This window comes from Rhinoderma darwinii, chromosome 5 (genome assembly GCF_050947455.1).
Source record: "Rhinoderma darwinii isolate aRhiDar2 chromosome 5, aRhiDar2.hap1, whole genome shotgun sequence".
NCBI lineage: Eukaryota > Metazoa > Chordata > Amphibia > Anura > Rhinodermatidae > Rhinoderma > Rhinoderma darwinii.
In genome coordinates, this window is record NC_134691.1 from 229947496 (window position 1) to 229965881 (window position 18386).

Here is an 18386-nt window from a genome sequence, read left to right on the forward strand (position 1 = left end):
GCGGCCGCAGGCGAGCTCCTGGACAGAGTCAACAGTAAATACGCTTCCCCTAATCAGGATGGCAACCCCTGCAGACTTACAGTCGCCCCCACCAGACCAGTAGGACGGGCCATGGGTCCACTGCCTGGCCAGATGATGGTATGACCTGGAAGAGGGGAGAGTACATTCCTGCAGCATAAATACATCACTCGACTGCTTGGAAAGAAAAGTTAGCACCATCTGACATCTAGTCCTATCTCTAACACTCCTCACATTGAGGCTAAAGATGTTAAGTTTAGCAGCCATGGGGGAGAATAAAGAAGGTTAGTGCAAACGATACACCTTAGTTACCAGTCCGGTCGGGCGGATCCTCCTCTCCTGGCGGGTCCGAAAGATCCAGCAGGCCCTCTGACAAAAATTGTTCCAGGATTGTAGCCACCTGGATGTCTGTTGTGAAGTCGATGACCTCAGGTTCAGACACGAGTTCCTCCACCATCTGCTCCATTTCCTCCTGCTGCGCAAGGGAATCTTCGCAGATTTCTACGACTTGTCGCTTTGAGGACTCAGCAGCTGGGCTGTCCCTCACCTTTCTCTTCCTCTGGATGGCACCTGAGGAGACAAGAGGGGGAAAATCCTCCAGGGAGAGGACTCCAGCAGCTGGAGGGGAAGATGTTAGTGCTGCTGGAGCTGGGGAGAAGGGAGGCTGGGTTGGGAGAGGTGCAGGTGACAGGACCACTGAGATGGGTGGGTAGGAGAAGGTGAGAGCCTCAGTGGGGGTGACAGGGGTTGGGGACGGGGGGGTGGGGAGGGCCGGGCGAGGGAGGGTGGGAAGGGTAGGGCGAGGGAGGGCCGGGAGAGGGGGGGGAGGGACTGTCGTCTTCTTACCATCCTTCTTTTTCCCGGTCTTCTGTGCCGCTGGAGCTCTGGCTGGGGCGGGGTTCCCTCTGGCTGGAGCTTTTGCTGCTACAGTTGCCCAGGATCGATCCCTCTTCGGGCAGTCCTTGTAAGAGTGGGCTGCTTGTCCGCAGAGGTTGCACATTGTCCGTTTCGGGCAGTCTTTGGTCTCGTGTCCTGTTACCCGGCAGTTCTTGCAGGCGTCCTCCTTGCAGTCCTTCACCGAATGACCCTTCTTGCTGCATCTCCTGCAGATCTGCGGCATGTCCGGGTAATAGATGAGGCCGTAGGAGTTGCCCAGCGAGAATGACTGGGGCAGGTGCTGGAGGCCGTCTTCCGCGCTCGAATCCTTGTTCAGTCGGACGATTACCGACCACTTGCCAGTCCAGAAGCCGAGTCCGTTCAGGATGTGGGTGGGTTCCCTCACCACTGTGCAGAACCGCTTCAGGAGCGTGGTGATGTCTTTGCCGGGGGTGTGTGGGTTCCGCATTGAGACCGTCACCCGCCTTTCCTCTCTTTGGACAGGGCAGTTGCCCACAAAGCGAGAGAAAGGGGATTCAGGCCTCGCCGCTTTCACCATCTCCCAGTACCTTCTGCAGATGTTGATCGAAGCGAAGGTCACGAAGAACATCCCGGTCATGAAGGCCTGGATGCTGATGGTCTCCGGCTTAGCGAAGCCCTGGTCCAGGAGCATCTTCTGGCAGAACACTTCTTCCGTCATGTCCGGCACTCTCCCGTCCACCTCCTTCAGCTTCAGGGCCACCGTCTGCTTCATCCAGGGCTCCAGGGTTGGAGCAGCCTGGTTCGGCTTCCTGGTGGCCTGTTCGCTTGAGGAGGCTTCAGGAGGAGATGTCCTGGCCTGGGCCGGCTCACCTGGTCCATCAGCCTTCTTCTTCTGGGTGGCAGGGTTGCTGGTTGAGGCCATGGCTTCTTCCAGCTGTTCCTGTCGCTTGGGGAGGATCTTCGATAGCTCTTTCCCGAAGGGGGCGGAGCTATGCAAATCTTCTCCTTGCTGGCCGAGGTTCTTCCACGAAATTTCTTCCGCAGCGGTTCCTCGTCGAGCTTCTTCTGCGGCCGAGCTTCTTCAAAGATCCCCTTCAGCAGCGGCTCTTCTCCGAAGGTCTCTGTCGCAGTTCTCCTTCTTCCCGGCAGCGATCTCCCGGAGCTTCTTCCCCGATGGCGGCTTCTCCCTTCTGGATCTTCGTCTTCGGTGGTTCTTCTCCGCAGTTCGTCGCCGGCTTCGTCTGGAACGCTCTTGGATCGCTAAGCTAGTGTTTATAGCCCCCAGTGGTTCTCCGAGCTATCTATCCTTACAAGGACTGATAAGAACAGATACTACACTTGATCTTAGCCAAAAGGCCGAGAAGCGATAACCCGAATGGGCCGGCCGTTGACCGAGCCTGCCTAATACTGCTGTTCACCCCTTGCAGCGATTGATTCAGCCTACTCCTAGGCAATTCCATGGGGCCCTGCAGGCTCACACACATTTACAGCTACTAAGCGGGAGGGAGGTGAATAAAGGCCGGAGAGGAAGCCAGACAGGATTTGCTTCTTTTGCTTGCACCACAATGCAGTGCTGAAAGAGGAGGAGGAATCTACATAAAAACGCCTTCCTGGCAACGCCCAAATGCCCTCCTGCCATGCAGATAAACACTGGCAGCGGCAGCAAGTGCATGCCCACAGCCACCCCTTGTTCCTTCACACCTTGTATCAGCTTTAATCCAATCCAGTCCGGTGCTGCCTGCTGAGCAGCACTGACCAACACTGCCTGGGCCCAGGCTTTTATCTCTGAGGCAGGCCCCATTATGATGTCAGAAAGCTGGCTCTGGAATCCTGAGGGCTCCACTATGACACGTGCAAAGTTCCGTCTGAACTTTATATAAGACGGTGCGGCTCAGTCAGTCACTCAGTGTTGCCTGAGAGGGCAACACTGCAACAGCCGGCCGCCAGGCTGTCTTTTTTTTGCACAGCTACTTGCCTCCAGGAGGCCACAAGAGGGAGACAAGGGACTGCAAAATGGAAAATAGGCATCCACCAACTTTACAGACAACTTCTCTTTGCTCCTACAACCTCCATCCTTGCACAGTTTGTTATTCTTCCAGGTAACATAGTAACAAATCCAAATTGCTGCTCTCTTTGTAGGCAAGCAAGGGTTTGTTGCAACTGCAATTCTTACTTCTTCTTGAAATGTAGGGACGACAGTACATTCCATCACATCCATCTAGTGTACACAGGTAGGTCCATTGTGGCGGGTAGGCGGCTGGCTGCTTTAATGGCTGTTTGCTGTTCCCCTACTCCACTCCACTCCACTATTTGACTGTGGTGCTGCATCAATCAGTGGCTGGCTCAGGTGCAGCTCTTTAACTTACCTAAAAGGGAGGGCGGAGAGAAGACAAGGAAGGTGAATGAGCTGTTCCAATGTGAAATGCCGGAAACACAGAAACACAGAAGACACACACACACACACACACACACACACACACACACACACACACACAACAAGAGGTGGCAATGTATTAATTAATTGCATTTAATAAATGAGCTCATTATCACACATGACTGTACAAATGCATTGTCCAACAGGTGTTGAAATAATGGGATTAAAAGGGGAGATCCCATCAGAAAGACAAAAACAATAGCAAACACAAATAGCACTTTTGGAATCTGATTTTAGTCAACACATAAGGGAAGGGTGCACCGGTCCTGGAAATACTGCAATACCAGGTCAATGCGTGGAGTGGACAGAGCAAGCTCTATTTCCATCTCCCTGTTCGAAAAATCCATTTAATATATGGTCCCCAGATAGGGGACGTATCAGATATTAAACTGATAAGAACAGATACTACACTTGATCTTAGCCAAAAGGCCGAGAAGCGATAACCCGAATGGGCCGGCCGTTGACCGAGCCTGCCTAATACTGCTGTTCACCCCTTGCAGCGATTGATTCAGCCTACTCCTAGGCAATTCCATGGGGCCCTGCAGGCTCACACACATTTACAGCTACTAAGCGGGAGGGAGGTGAATAAAGGCCGGAGAGGAAGCCAGACAGGATTTGCTTCTTTTGCTTGCACCACAATGCAGTGCTGAAAGAGGAGGAGGAATCTACATAAAAACGCCTTCCTGGCAACGCCCAAATGCCCTCCTGCCATGCAGATAAACACTGGCAGCGGCAGCAAGTGCATGCCCACAGCCACCCCTTGTTCCTTCACACCTTGTATCAGCTTTAATCCAATCCAGTCCGGTGCTGCCTGCTGAGCAGCACTGACCAACACTGCCTGGGCCCAGGCTTTTATCTCTGAGGCAGGCCCCATTATGATGTCAGAAAGCTGGCTCTGGAATCCTGAGGGCTCCACTATGACACGTGCAAAGTTCCGTCTGAACTTTATATAAGACGGTGCGGCTCAGTCAGTCACTCAGTGTTGCCTGAGAGGGCAACACTGCAACAGCCGGCCGCCAGGCTGTCTTTTTTTTGCACAGCTACTTGCCTCCAGGAGGCCACAAGAGGGAGACAAGGGACTGCAAAATGGAAAATAGGCATCCACCAACTTTACAGACAACTTCTCTTTGCTCCTACAACCTCCATCCTTGCACAGTTTGTTATTCTTCCAGGTAACATAGTAACAAATCCAAATTGCTGCTCTCTTTGTAGGCAAGCAAGGGTTTGTTGCAACTGCAATTCTTACTTCTTCTTGAAATGTAGGGACGACAGTACATTCCATCACATCCATCTAGTGTACACAGGTAGGTCCATTGTGGCGGGTAGGCGGCTGGCTGCTTTAATGGCTGTTTGCTGTTCCCCTACTCCACTCCACTCCACTATTTGACTGTGGTGCTGCATCAATCAGTGGCTGGCTCAGGTGCAGCTCTTTAACTTACCTAAAAGGGAGGGCGGAGAGAAGACAAGGAAGGTGAATGAGCTGTTCCAATGTGAAATGCCGGAAACACAGAAACACAGAAGACACACACACACACACACACACACACACACACACACACACACACACAACAAGAGGTGGCAATGTATTAATTAATTGCATTTAATAAATGAGCTCATTATCACACATGACTGTACAAATGCATTGTCCAACAGGTGTTGAAATAATGGGATTAAAAGGGGAGATCCCATCAGAAAGACAAAAACAATAGCAAACACAAATAGCACTTTTGGAATCTGATTTTAGTCAACACATAAGGGAAGGGTGCACCGGTCCTGGAAATACTGCAATACCAGGTCAATGCGTGGAGTGGACAGAGCAAGCTCTATTTCCATCTCCCTGTTCGAAAAATCCATTTAATATATGGTCCCCAGATAGGGGACGTATCAGATATTAAACTGATAAGAACAGATTTTTTTTTTAAGTTGGCTACCCCTTTGCAGGGGTGTCAATGATTTATTGATAAAAAGTTCAATTTTACAATAAAATACTTTTTAGTTACATAGATAGATACAAAAAAAAATTTTTTTACATTGTAACAATAGTAAAATCAAATTTCCTTAAAATTTATGTAGGGGACATGGGGCAAATCTTTATTTATTTGGAGTTCCAGTCAGTCACAAACCATTTATTTAGAAGGGTGGCATTCCTTTTTTTGTCTAATAAAAAATAAATATACATTTCACTAAAACAAAGACCTAAAACATCATCAATCGATAAAACGTCGTGCTTAAAAAGAAGGATGTTCCTGGCCTTCCACAGAGCTTCTTTGGCGCAATTCATCGTCTTCCATGCAATTATTTTCTGATTCGCGGTTGGGCATCCAAAAAGTCCATATAAAATATCCTCATAGTTTAAGTCCTTTAGGTCTGCCATCTTCACCAAAAGAGGGAATATTTTTTTCCAAAATTCTTTTGCAAAGTCACATGTCCAAAAAATATGTCTTATCGTCTCCTCGGCCTGGCAGCCTTCCCTCGGGCAGACGGCAGACCTCGCGAATCCTCTTCTGTACTGGAATGCCCGGCATGGAAGACATTGATGAACGCAGCTCCAGGCCAGGTCCATCTGTGTATTAAAAAGATAAAACACATTAATCATTTTGAAAATAAAAGCACATCGTTGTGTATTAAAATTCTCCACATTGCTGACCGTCTCGCTCTCTCTCAGGTCTTTTATTAGTTTTTTGCTATTCTTAAGTTCATTCACGGTCTTCCCTTTAAAATTGAAGAGAGTCACTATTTTTTCTAAAATTACGTAGTTTGCTGGTAATTTAAAAGCGTATGGTGAGGATAAAATTATGTTGAACCAACCAAACCTCCGCATAAAAAACCCAGTATTAAAACGTAAAAAGTAAGACCAATAGTGCTCTTTAAAAAGGGAATTAAAACAGAAACTAAAGAACTTAATTAAAAGAAACCTATTAAAATCAGGAAAATCTTTGCCACCCTTTAGTTTGGACTTTATTACCGTTTCTCGTTTCAATTTCTCCATCCTGGAACTCCAAAAGAAGGTAAAACATGCTTTTGTTATTTTTTGTAATAAAACTGTTGGGGGAGGGAACACCATGCTTGTATATAAAAGAAGGGGTAAAATGACCATTTTTATAATTAAAATTTTTCCCTCCATGGTGAGTTTCCTCATATTCCACATACAAATTTTATTGTTTACCTTCTGCGCCACCATGTCCCAACTTATAAAACCATTGTCGTGCTCACTGAAGGAGATACCTAAAACTTTAATAGTATCTGACACAGGAACGGGTACGTCTCTAAAAACCATGCTTCCTATTCTTAAAATATTACTTTTGCTGAAATTTATTCTAAAACCGGAAGCACAGCAATAAAACTCAATTTGTTTTAGGGCTTTCTGAAGCGACAGGGTGTCCCTACAAAGTATCGCCACATCATCCATGTACCCCACTGCTTTAGCCTCTATGCCGCCTCCCCCCGGCAGGGGGACTCCACGTATCTGTTTGTCCCGGCGTATTGCGCATAGCAGAGGCTCTAGTGCACATATGAAAAGCAGTGGGGACAAGGGACACCCCTGCTTCACCCCAGAGTTTAAAAGAACGTCCTGTGTCTTAAAACCATTTACTAAAATTTTGCTTGTGCAATCTTTATAAAAGGCTTTAATAGATAGTAAAAAACCTTCAGGTATACCCATCCGCTCTAAAACCTTAAAAAGATAAAAGTGCGATACTCGGTCGAAAGCTTTTTGAAAATCTATGGATAAAATGGCTAATTTTCCGTTTCTAGATTTTGTGTCTTCAATCGCATCTTTTATTAAATTAATATTATCCCAGATGCTGCGGCCTGGCACCCCACACACCTGGTTAGAGTGTATGATGTGGGGTACTATGGCTTTTAAACGGTTTGCACATAGTTTTGCCATTATTTTGTAGTCACTATTCAGAAGGGTTATTGGTCTCCAATTCTCTAAAACTGCGATGTCACCTTTTTTGTAAAGCAAGGAGACCTCACCCTTCCGCCAGGACTTAGGCAGCATCTTGGAATGAAAGACTTCGGTAAAAAGGTTTAAGAGATCATCTTTTAAAATATCATAAAATTTGACATAAAACTCGCTGGGTATACCGTCCGGGCCAGGAACTTTACCTGCTTTAAAACTCTTCACTGTCTCTAAAATCTCCTGCTCCGACAGTTCCTGCAATAAAAAATTCTGGGAGACAGGGTCTAAAACAGTGGTAATCTCCTTCAGCGAGTCACGCATAAAATCACGATCCACAGTTTTCACATTAAAAAGGTCAGTATAAAACTCATGAACTTTACTTAAAAGACCCTGTACATCCGACACCCCATCAATATTTTTAAGAATAGCTTTTTTATTGTTCATTTTCTTAAAGAAGTACCTGGAGCAGGTCTCGTTCTCTTCCACGTGCTGTACTTTAGAACGAAATATAATTTCTTTACCTTTCTGCTCCAGGCACTGAGCTATCTCTTTTTTTAAGTTGGCGATGTCGTCTTGTACCTCTATCTCGTGTTCTCTCATCTTGTACAGGGTCTGTAGGCGGGTGTTGAGAATTTTAAAAAAAGCTTGCTTTTCTCTAGCTTTTGCCACGCTTTTTTTAATAAAAAATTCTTTTATTTTCCTTTTCATTTTCTCCCACCATGCGGTGATGGGAGCCCGTGTGTCTCTCACCCGCCTACTCTCTTTGTAAAATTCAATAAAATCTGTAAAAACCTGTGGATCATCTAAAAGGGAAACATTTAACTTCCAGGACTTTTTACTAATAATGTTATTAAAATCACGCTTTACATAAAATGATAAAAGCTTGTGATCGGAAAAAACATTGGTTAAAACTTCACATTTAAAAGGCAGTAGATTCTCATTACAAAATATAAAATCTATCCTGGAGCTACAGGTGGCGTTGCTCCAGGTAACGCCGGCTTCTTCTGGACTGCTCCTGTTACACTCTTTATAAACGTCTTTTAATTTAAAATCACCCACCATATCTTTGAGCAGTCCAGAGGTCTTGTCATAGTTTCTGCTTGTAGCACTGGTAAGCCGGCGTTCCCCCCTCAGGATACAATTAAAATCACCTGCGAGGATAAAAGGCTCAGTCGTGTTAATAAAAAGAGGTAAAATCGCTAACATTTCTGCTCTTTCATTTTTATCTGGTGAGCCGTAAAAATTTAAAAACTGCCATTTCACACCGTCAATAAAAGCCTTAACCAATAAAATACGTCCTGGAAGAATCTCTTGGATAAAATCGATTAAAACATTTCCCTTAAAAAGAATGGCGACCCCTGCTGATCTGGACTCGTTAGATCCAGACCAGACTGATGGACCATACTTCCAATCCTCTTGGTATTTATGGTACTTCATCGTATGGGGAATGCCGCACTCCTGCAGGAAAAAAACAGAGGCTGCCAGGCCAGCTAAAAAGCTGAAGAGAGCAACCCTTCTAACTTTGGACTTGGCGCCCCTCACGTTGAGGGAGATTCCCTTTACTTCTGACATTGTGGAGATTAAAATAGCGTCTTGATTTTAAAATAATAAATATTCGTGGAACTTAAAATCAGACATTTCCTCCACCAGCATTACCAGAACTCTCGTTTGCGCTCATATCCCCACCCTCGTCCGAATCGCCTGCAAAGAGGGACGAAAAGGGAGAGGAACTACCTTCACTGAGGGCCGTGCCAGCAACTCTTATCTCATACAAGGGGAGCCCAATCTCGCCTAGCGTCACCTGGGTCTCAACTGGGTGACCACGTAGGTCCATTTCGGGTGGGTCCCCCAAGGGCCCCGCCTCTCCCCCCAGGCTCTGATGACGCCGTCTTAGAGGGGGAGGTTGCGCACATGGCGGGGTGTCCGGTATCTGGGAGGGAACAGTGCCCACCCTCCTCACCAGGTCAGGCGAGGAGGTGGTCCTAGGAGGAGCCTCACTTTTTTTCACGGTTGTGTCCATCTGCTCCTCCCCTGATTCCCTCCTACCAGCACGCTCCTGTTTTCCCTTTTTTCGGGGACCCACCGCTACCCAGTTCTCCTGCTCGGAGTCAGACTCCTGAGACCCAGGTACAGGAGCAGGCCCGGCACCCACTGGACAACCAGCCCTCTGGGATGCCCCAGTATCATCGGTGGCCTGCTCCTTTTCCGCCTTCCTCTTAGATTGCCTTTTTTCTTTGGCATTGGGCTCCATCCTTTCCTCAGAGGTTGCTGGCCGCGAGGCACCCGCTTTGGCTCCATTACTTCGCACCACTGAAGCCCAGGTGCCTCGCTGCTCCTTCGCTGCCCCGGCATGCTCCTCTCCCAGGGGGTGGGACTGGTCTGCTGGTGGAGCACGTGGGGGCGCCTCGGGTTGCTCATTTTCTTCGCCTCGGTACCTATGGGGACAAGAATAGTACAGATGACCAGTTTTTTGGCAAAAATTACATTTTTTCTCTTGTGTGCACTCTCTCATATTGTGCTCTTTGCTTCCACAGTTTCTACAGGTGACATCGCAGTTAAAACTGGTATGTCCATAGGTACCGCAGGCCCTGCAGAAGTTTGGCATCCCTGAAAAATAGAGGTCGCCATTCACATTTCCAATTTTAAAACGAGCCGGTGGTAATCTCGTTTCTTGGGTGGAGGGGTCCTTTATCAATGTTACTAAGAACTTCCACTTGACGGTCCACACTCCACACTCGTTCATAACTCTCCCCAACAGTTTAACATTTTTGAAGTAGGCAGCTAAGAATGCTGCCACTTCCATATCCTTCACATATGGGGAGTACATTTTAATCACAACGAGTTTGGTAATTTCAAAGGCATGTTCTATTACCTGGACTCCCGCTACCACGAGTTCACCTTTTCTCCTCTCAGCTCGGTCCATGGCATCACGGAGGATTCCTTCTCCCATAAAGGTTACATCAAATATTCCTCGTTTCGGGTAGTCCTGGATAGCCAAAATCTCGTTTTTGTGGACCGCCAGTAGTTCTTCCAAGATCGTGTTAACCAAAAATTTCACGCCACGTGGACCGCCTCCACCCTCTGCCACGATAAATCGGGCAGAGTTCCTTAGCCGGGCATACACCGGCACCGCATCAGGCTCGCCTGCCATTTCCGTGGCCAGGCCGAACCGCACAGCAAAAAGCTGCGCCCTATGGGGTCCTGAGACTTACCAAAGGGCTGGGGGGGGATCGCAACTCGTTGCTCAGGACTAAGCCTCTCTCCCAAATAGCAGCACGGGGGTGAAGTCCAGGCGAACCTGGACGATCCCCCGAGGCCGAGAGAGAGGGTACCTGAGCACCTTCTGACTAAAAACCTCCTGTATAAATACACTTGGTCTTAGCCAAAAGGCCGAGAAGCGATAACCCGAATGGGCCGGCCGTTGACCGAGCCTGCCTAATACTGCTGTTCACCCCTTGCAGCGATTGATTCAGCCTACTCCTAGGCAATTCCATGGGGCCCTGCAGGCTCACACACATTTACAGCTACTAAGCGGGAGGGAGGTGAATAAAGGCCGGAGAGGAAGCCAGACAGGATTTGCTTCTTTTGCTTGCACCACAATGCAGTGCTGAAAGAGGAGGAGGAATCTACATAAAAACGCCTTCCTGGCAACGCCCAAATGCCCTCCTGCCATGCAGATAAACACTGGCAGCGGCAGCAAGTGCATGCCCACAGCCACCCCTTGTTCCTTCACACCTTGTATCAGCTTTAATCCAATCCAGTCCGGTGCTGCCTGCTGAGCAGCACTGACCAACACTGCCTGGGCCCAGGCTTTTATCTCTGAGGCAGGCCCCATTATGATGTCAGAAAGCTGGCTCTGGAATCCTGAGGGCTCCACTATGACACGTGCAAAGTTCCGTCTGAACTTTATATAAGACGGTGCGGCTCAGTCAGTCACTCAGTGTTGCCTGAGAGGGCAACACTGCAACAGCCGGCCGCCAGGCTGTCTTTTTTTTGCACAGCTACTTGCCTCCAGGAGGCCACAAGAGGGAGACAAGGGACTGCAAAATGGAAAATAGGCATCCACCAACTTTACAGACAACTTCTCTTTGCTCCTACAACCTCCATCCTTGCACAGTTTGTTATTCTTCCAGGTAACATAGTAACAAATCCAAATTGCTGCTCTCTTTGTAGGCAAGCAAGGGTTTGTTGCAACTGCAATTCTTACTTCTTCTTGAAATGTAGGGACGACAGTACATTCCATCACATCCATCTAGTGTACACAGGTAGGTCCATTGTGGCGGGTAGGCGGCTGGCTGCTTTAATGGCTGTTTGCTGTTCCCCTACTCCACTCCACTCCACTATTTGACTGTGGTGCTGCATCAATCAGTGGCTGGCTCAGGTGCAGCTCTTTAACTTACCTAAAAGGGAGGGCGGAGAGAAGACAAGGAAGGTGAATGAGCTGTTCCAATGTGAAATGCCGGAAACACAGAAACACAGAAGACACACACACACACACACACACACACACACACACACACACACACACAACAAGAGGTGGCAATGTATTAATTAATTGCATTTAATAAATGAGCTCATTATCACACATGACTGTACAAATGCATTGTCCAACAGGTGTTGAAATAATGGGATTAAAAGGGGAGATCCCATCAGAAAGACAAAAACAATAGCAAACACAAATAGCACTTTTGGAATCTGATTTTAGTCAACACATAAGGGAAGGGTGCACCGGTCCTGGAAATACTGCAATACCAGGTCAATGCGTGGAGTGGACAGAGCAAGCTCTATTTCCATCTCCCTGTTCGAAAAATCCATTTAATATATGGTCCCCAGATAGGGGACGTATCAGATATTAAACTGATAAGAACAGATACTACACTTGATCTTAGCCAAAAGGCCGAGAAGCGATAACCCGAATGGGCCGGCCGTTGACCGAGCCTGCCTAATACTGCTGTTCACCCCTTGCAGCGATTGATTCAGCCTACTCCTAGGCAATTCCATGGGGCCCTGCAGGCTCACACACATTTACAGCTACTAAGCGGGAGGGAGGTGAATAAAGGCCGGAGAGGAAGCCAGACAGGATTTGCTTCTTTTGCTTGCACCACAATGCAGTGCTGAAAGAGGAGGAGGAATCTACATAAAAACGCCTTCCTGGCAACGCCCAAATGCCCTCCTGCCATGCAGATAAACACTGGCAGCGGCAGCAAGTGCATGCCCACAGCCACCCCTTGTTCCTTCACACCTTGTATCAGCTTTAATCCAATCCAGTCCGGTGCTGCCTGCTGAGCAGCACTGACCAACACTGCCTGGGCCCAGGCTTTTATCTCTGAGGCAGGCCCCATTATGATGTCAGAAAGCTGGCTCTGGAATCCTGAGGGCTCCACTATGACACGTGCAAAGTTCCGTCTGAACTTTATATAAGACGGTGCGGCTCAGTCAGTCACTCAGTGTTGCCTGAGAGGGCAACACTGCAACAGCCGGCCGCCAGGCTGTCTTTTTTTTGCACAGCTACTTGCCTCCAGGAGGCCACAAGAGGGAGACAAGGGACTGCAAAATGGAAAATAGGCATCCACCAACTTTACAGACAACTTCTCTTTGCTCCTACAACCTCCATCCTTGCACAGTTTGTTATTCTTCCAGGTAACATAGTAACAAATCCAAATTGCTGCTCTCTTTGTAGGCAAGCAAGGGTTTGTTGCAACTGCAATTCTTACTTCTTCTTGAAATGTAGGGACGACAGTACATTCCATCACATCCATCTAGTGTACACAGGTAGGTCCATTGTGGCGGGTAGGCGGCTGGCTGCTTTAATGGCTGTTTGCTGTTCCCCTACTCCACTCCACTCCACTATTTGACTGTGGTGCTGCATCAATCAGTGGCTGGCTCAGGTGCAGCTCTTTAACTTACCTAAAAGGGAGGGCGGAGAGAAGACAAGGAAGGTGAATGAGCTGTTCCAATGTGAAATGCCGGAAACACAGAAACACAGAAGACACACACACACACACACACACACACACACACACACACACACACACACACACACACACAACAAGAGGTGGCAATGTATTAATTAATTGCATTTAATAAATGAGCTCATTATCACACATGACTGTACAAATGCATTGTCCAACAGGTGTTGAAATAATGGGATTAAAAGGGGAGATCCCATCAGAAAGACAAAAACAATAGCAAACACAAATAGCACTTTTGGAATCTGATTTTAGTCAACACATAAGGGAAGGGTGCACCGGTCCTGGAAATACTGCAATACCAGGTCAATGCGTGGAGTGGACAGAGCAAGCTCTATTTCCATCTCCCTGTTCGAAAAATCCATTTAATATATGGTCCCCAGATAGGGGACGTATCAGATATTAAACTGATAAGAACAGATTTTTTTTTTTAAGTTGACTACCCCAACTTTGGGGGTAACCGTTTATTTAAAATTTTTCAGGTTTTACAATAAATTAACATTTTTCAACATTTTTACAGGGATTCACATTTTACAACAATGGTTAAAAAATAAATACAAATTGTCAGATTAAAATCATACAATTTATAAAAGGGCACTTGGTGGCATCATATTATAGAATTCCATTCGCTAAAAAACCATTTTCTACTTAAAACAGGAGAGAATTTTTTGTCTAAAAGATAATATTTGTGCATTTCATAAAAACAAATTCCTAAAATATCATTCACAGATAAAATTTCATGTTTGAATAAAAGAATATTCCTGGCCGCCCACAGAGCTGCTTTAACGCAGTTAGTAATCTTCCATGCCATAATTTTCTGAGTCCTTGTTGGGCACTCCAGACATCCGTAAAATACGCCTTCACTTGTAATTCTTTTTATTCCGGTTATCTTCTTCATCAAGGGGAGGATTTTTGTCCATATTAGTTGTGAAAAATAACATTGCCAAAAGAGATGTAAGACTGTCTCGTCATCGCGGCATCCTCCCCTTGGACACGCAGCCGAGTTGGTCAGTCCCCTTCGATGCTGGAATGCCCGGCATGGAAGACACTCGTGGGCGCAGCTCCAGGCCAGATCCTTCTGTGAATTAAAAATGAATTTAGCATTAACCATGCTCCAGATAATTTTGCATTTGTTTTCATTAAAATTGCTAATGGGGGCTATTAAAACATTTTCTTTTATTTCCTTTAAAACATATTTACTATTTTTTACATCTTCTATTCTTTTGTCTTTTAGGTTAAAAAGGTTCACTATTTTTTCTAAAATCTTATACTGGTCTGGCAGGTTAAAAGCATATGGCGAGCTTAAAACCGTAGAGAACCATCCGTACCTCCTCATAAAATAGCCAGTGTTAAAACGGATAAAATAAGACCAGTAGTGTTCCTTAAAAACAGTATTAAGACACAGTGTAAAAAAATGGATTAAAAGAAATGCTTTTATATTTGGAAAATCTTTACCACCCATTAGCTTTGGTAACATCACTTTTTCTCTCCTGAGCTTCTCCATCCTAGAATTCCATAAAAATGTAAAACATGCCTTGGTAATCTTTTTTAATAAAATATCAGGGGGAGGGAAAACCATACTTAGATATAATAAAATTGGTAAAATCACCATTTTTGTGATTAAAATTTTTCCCTCCATTGTCAGTTTTCTAAGATTCCATAAACAAATTTTCTTATTAACTTTTTGTGCCACCAAGTCCCAACTGATAAAACCATTGTTTGACTCATTGAAGGAGACCCCTAAAATCTGTACAGACTCCGACACAGGGACTGGAATGTCCTGTAAAATCATATTGCCAATATTTAAAATATTACTTTTATTAAAATTGACTTTAAAACCGGAGGAGCAGCAAAATTGGTATATCTGTTGTAATGCTTTTTGCAGTGACGGGGCGTCCCTGCACAGGACCGCGACATCATCCATGTACCCCACCACTTTTGCCTCTAGTCCCCCCCCGCCCGGCAGGGGGACTCCACATATCTGCCTGTCATTCCTCAATCTGCAGAGTAGAGGCTCGATCGCACATATAAAAAGTAGTGGGGACAAGGGACACCCCTGCTTCACTCCGGAGTTTAAAAGGACATCCTGTGTCTTAAAACCCTTTACTAAAATCTTGCTCGTACAATTTTCATAAAAGGCCTTCAGAGACTGTAAAAAACCTTCTGGTATACCCATCTTTTCTAAAACCTTAAAAAGATAAAAATGTGATACTCTATCAAAGGCTTTCTCGAAATCTATGGATAAAACCGCCAATCTGCCTTTTCTCTCCTTCGTATCACCAATAGCATCTTTTAAAAGGTTTAAATTGTCCCATATGCTCCTCCCAGGTATCCCACAGACTTGGTTGGAGTGGACGATTTTCTCTATAACAGCCTTTAGTCTATTCGCGCAAATCTTGGCCATTATTTTATAGTCTGCGTTTAGTAAGGTGATAGGCCTCCAGTTTTTAATATCTGTTTTGTCCCCCTTTTTATAAAGCAGGGACACCTCACCTTTCTTCCAGGACCCCGGGAGGGCTTTTGTTCTAAAAACTTGAGTAAAAAGGGAATAGAGATCCTCTTTTAAAACTCCATAAAATGTGACATAAAACTCTATGGGTATACCATCAGGGCCAGGGACTTTACCTGTTTTAAAACTCTTGATGGTATCTAAAATCTCCTGTTCCGTAATATCCTGTAATAAAAAATCTTTGGAGACAGGATTTAAAACAGCGTCAACCTCCTTCAATGAGTCGTTCATCAAATCAACATTAACAAGCTTTATATTAAAAAGATCCGCATAAAATCTGTGTACCTTTTTTAAAATATTGTCAGTGTTTGTATCTCCATCAACATTGTCTAACAGGGTATGCTTATCGTTAATTTTCTTAAAAAAGTACCTGGAGCAGGTCTCATTTTCCTCGAGGTGTTTCATTTTTGAGCGAAAGACAATTTCCTTACCTCTCTGCTCCAGGCACTGGGAGATCTCCTTCCTAATCTCCATAATCTCCTCCTCCACCTGCATACCCTGTTCTCTGAACTTGTATTGGGTCTGCAGCCGGGTATTCAAATTAGCAAAAAAATCCTGTTTTTCTTTTGCTTTTCTCCTTCCGATTTTTATGAAAAAATCTCTTATTTTTATTTTTATTTTCTCCCACCATGAGACTATGGACATATTTGGATGTCTTACCCGTCTGCAGCCCTTATAAAAGGTAATAAAATCAGATAAAATTTGCGGATCATCTAAAAGGGAAACGTTCATTTTCCAGGCTTTTTTGACAGTATTTTTCCCAATATCATTTTTAACTTTAAAATACAATAATTTATGATCAGATAAAACATTGGGATTAAGATCACATTTAAAAGGCAGTACTTGATAAGAGCAGAATATAAAATCGATCCTGGAGCTACAGTTCACATTGCTCCAGGTGACGCCGGCCTCTGCAGATAAATTGCTGTTACATTTCTTAAAAACATCAGTAAGTTTAAAATCAGTAACTATATCTTTTAATAATGAGGAGGTTTTGTCATAATTCCTGCTTACTGAGTTAGAGAACCGGCGTTCCCCCTTTAAAATACAATTAAAATCACCCGCTAAAACAAGTGGCTCTGAATCGTTTAAAAAAAGGGGTAAAATCTCTAGCATTCTAGCTCTTTCATTCTTGTCCGAGGACCCATAAAAATTTAAAAACTGCCATCTAATACCGTCTATAAAAGCTTTGACCAATAAAATTCTACCTGGTAAAATTTCATTAAAACTGTCAATTAAAACGTTCCCTTTAAATAAAATGGCGACACCTGCGGCTCTGGAATCGTTAGACCCGGACCACACTGAAGGTCCGAGTCTCCAGTCTTCCTTATATTTGTTGTAGTTCGTGCGATGTGGGATACAGCATTCCTGTAGGAAAAAAACGGTGGCGGAAAAAATAGAAAGATAATCAAACAGGGCAGCTCTTCTCATCTTGGAATGCACGCTCCTAACATTTAAGGAAATGCCACCTAACTCTGCCATGAGGAAAAGGGAAAAGAGACAGTCTTATGTAATCTTACCCGAGGTGGCCTCAGCAGTCCTCGGCGTTACCAGAGACCTCACTCGAACTCTCATCGCCCTCCGACTTCAAACCGACTGTATAACTTGAGGAGATTGGAGAGGAACTCATGTCAGACAGCTGACCCCCCGCCATACCTGAGGCACTGATCGAAAATGGGTCCCATATGGACTCCACGGGCAAGGTTTCTGGAGCATCTCGTATGGCAGCCTCCTCCCCTACGATAGGGGCAGGAAACGCACTCGCGGCCATTTCAGGGACTTCTGTCACCTCAGAGGTGGCTATGCTTGTCTCCCCCAACTGGCGAGAAGGGGGGAGACCTTCAGCTGGTGCTTCCGGGGGTGCGTCAACTGGTTTCCCTGCTTTCGCTCTAGCAGGTACTCCCATCGGCACCCCCGCTGCCACCTCCGAGTACGCCCTACGCCTCTTAGACCTTGCTGCCGCTCCGCCCGGGTCCTCTGCCTCAGGTACAGGCTGAACCAGCACCTCCTGCGGCCCAGGCGGATCAGCTTCATCCGAACTACCCATCTCCTCCGTTTCCTGAGGGGGCTTTTTCGTCCGCTGATCACTGGCTCTTCTCTTAAACCGCCTTTGCTCCTTTGGGTCACCTGTTTGGGGGGGTCTGCTGGAGGTGTCCATGTCATCAGCCTCTTCACCTCTTGGTTCCTCTCCTTGTGCGGGGGCGATCTGGCCTGCTGGCTGCTCTGGACGCCTCGGCCGGACCTCGGGTTGTTCCGATCTGTGGGGACAAGTAGCATATAGATGACCAACTCGGCTGCAAAAACGACACCTTTTCCCCAGAGGGCAAGTTTTGGCCTCGTGCTCAGAGCTGCCACAGTTCCTACAGGTGCTTTCGCAGAACTCTTTGGTGTGACCGTACTTTTGACATTTTCTACAGAATGGAGGCATTCCTGTGTAAAAAAGATCTCCTGCCATATCACCTAATTTAAAGCGTGCTGGCGGCAACATTATCCCCCCTGCTGTATTGGCATCTCTATAACAAGTTACTAAAAATCTCCACTTTGACGTCCAAACTCCAACTTCGTTCATTATTTTGCCAATACATTTTACACTTTTGAAATAGGGGGATAAAAAGGACATCACATCTTTTAAATCAGCAAACGGGCAGTACATTTTTATCACAATCATCTTAGTGATGTCCAACACATGTTCGT

The 18386-nt window shown here is 45.9% G+C and overlaps 3 non-coding genes and 2 pseudogenes across 3 annotated transcripts; all 5 read right to left on the reverse strand.

The window, feature by feature from the left end:
* Positions 1-2142: 2142 nt before the first annotated feature.
* LOC142654532 (U2 spliceosomal RNA) lies at positions 2143-2244 on the reverse strand (annotated as a pseudogene).
* Positions 2245-3560: 1316 nt separating this feature from the next.
* LOC142653559 (U2 spliceosomal RNA) lies at positions 3561-3751 on the reverse strand. The gene has a single exon (XR_012848487.1). It is a non-coding gene; the product is annotated as a U2 spliceosomal RNA (small nuclear RNA).
* Positions 3752-5067: 1316 nt separating this feature from the next.
* Positions 5068-5255, reverse strand: LOC142654106 (U2 spliceosomal RNA). Its single transcript, XR_012848878.1, has one exon. It is a non-coding gene; the product is annotated as a U2 spliceosomal RNA (small nuclear RNA).
* Positions 5256-11932: 6677 nt separating this feature from the next.
* LOC142653560 (U2 spliceosomal RNA) lies at positions 11933-12123 on the reverse strand. Its single transcript, XR_012848488.1, has one exon. It is a non-coding gene; the product is annotated as a U2 spliceosomal RNA (small nuclear RNA).
* A 1328-nt stretch (positions 12124-13451) lies between these two features.
* LOC142654162 (U2 spliceosomal RNA) lies at positions 13452-13622 on the reverse strand (annotated as a pseudogene).
* Positions 13623-18386: the final 4764 nt, after the last annotated feature.